This window comes from Aptenodytes forsteri, unplaced genomic scaffold (genome assembly GCF_000699145.1).
Source record: "Aptenodytes forsteri isolate BGI_AS27 unplaced genomic scaffold, ASM69914v1 Scaffold87, whole genome shotgun sequence".
NCBI lineage: Eukaryota > Metazoa > Chordata > Aves > Sphenisciformes > Spheniscidae > Aptenodytes > Aptenodytes forsteri.
The window spans coordinates 1,849,020-1,850,074 of NW_008796041.1; the positions used below are offsets into that span (position 1 = coordinate 1,849,020).

Consider the following 1,055-nt stretch of genomic DNA (forward strand, 5'->3'; position numbering starts at 1 on the left):
CCCAATCAAAGAAACAAAAAACTTTCAAAAAAAAAAAAAAAAAAAAAAAAAAAAAGATAGTGTCTGGAAAACAACCTGTCAACAGAAATGGGAGACAAAAGCCTTTCAAGGAGGGGGATATTTTTTTTTCCTTCATTCTTTTTAAACACTTCATTCTAATTAATCCCAGAAATTTATAAAAAGCAGCTTGCCCCACAAGGGAAACATTTTCCTCCATCTAACTAGTAATTGCAATATGCTTAGCACCCCCTACCTACTTATATAGGAAAGGATTCAGAGGCCACAGCCTACCAGAAACTTTTTGCAGTCTTCAGGACTGTAAGACACAGTAAATTATGTTCCCTAGTTTGAAAAGAAATATTGAAACAAACAAGACGATTTTATTTAATGGAAAACATCCACAGTGCAAGGACACAATAACTTTTTAAGGAAGATCTCAATAAAGCTACGTGCAACTATCTATTTCGCAGACTGCCCTGGGAACAACCTTCCTTGGAAGACCCAAGTTTCTTGTGACTACTGGCAGTCTGCGCAGGCATGCAATCCGAGCGTTAACCGTCCCTCCCCAGTGGAAGAAAACACCTCGTAACCCAGATGTTTCTTACTTTAAAAGAACGGCATAATAAATATTAAAACCTAAAGGTTAACCCTTGCCTCCCTAAAGAGGAGAGAGAGGAGAGCACAGGAGCAAAAAGGGAGAGCGAGGAAGAACTAGAGCCAGGTACCTACCCAAAACAAACCCAAGAGCAATTAACGGCAACCCAACCGCCTCAGACCTACAAGGTGAGGAACTGCAACAACCATTTATCCACGGAGTGCGGCGAGGAGCGCTGCGGGGAGACATGGCTCTGGGACACCTTAAATTTCCAGCCGCTGCCTTTAAAAGCAAGCCAGGGCCTTCACTGTTGCTCTTTGTGCAGCCGGAGAGGAGGAGGAGGCGGGGGGGAGGAAGAGCAGCCCGGCTCGCTGCGTGCAGAGGAGCCGCGCACGCAGCAAGACCCCGGAGGGGGCAAACCCCGCGGGGGGCGGCTCGGCCGGGGGTAAGCGACCCCCCC

The 1,055-nt window shown here is 46.6% G+C and overlaps 1 protein-coding gene across 3 annotated transcripts in view; it reads right to left on the minus strand.

The window, feature by feature from the left end:
- The window catches only part of SEPHS1 (selenophosphate synthetase 1), a 27,184-nt gene extending 26,154 nt beyond the window's left edge, over positions 1–1,030 (minus strand). For all 3 annotated transcript variants that reach the window (XR_657883.2, XM_009285503.2, XM_019473712.1), the window contains exon 1: positions 730–1,030. The gene's annotated coding sequence lies outside the window, so the exon portion shown is untranslated. The remainder of the gene's footprint in view (positions 1–729) is intronic.
- Between the last annotated feature and the right edge of the window lie 25 nt (positions 1,031–1,055).